This window comes from Penaeus monodon, chromosome 31 (assembly GCF_015228065.2).
Source record: "Penaeus monodon isolate SGIC_2016 chromosome 31, NSTDA_Pmon_1, whole genome shotgun sequence".
Classification (NCBI taxonomy): Eukaryota; Metazoa; Arthropoda; class Malacostraca; order Decapoda; family Penaeidae; genus Penaeus; species Penaeus monodon.
Window position 1 is genome coordinate 6,408,388 of NC_051416.1, and position 228 is coordinate 6,408,615.

Sequence of the window (228 nt, forward strand, 5' to 3'; positions counted from 1 at the left end):
ACACAGTGGCGTATGTCGTCCACACTTCCTCTGCTGATACCTGTTTTCCATGTCAGAGAGTTAGCATATCTAAAGGAAAACGATCATTGTGTAGAGTTATCCTTATTTTTTGTATGGGTTTAACAATATTTAACAATAGATACTCTTCAGCCAGGAGGTTACAAAAGCTGTGAATTAAATGCGTGGTGTTCCTGGTTTTGAAAGTGGCTACAGGTTTAACTAGATTCA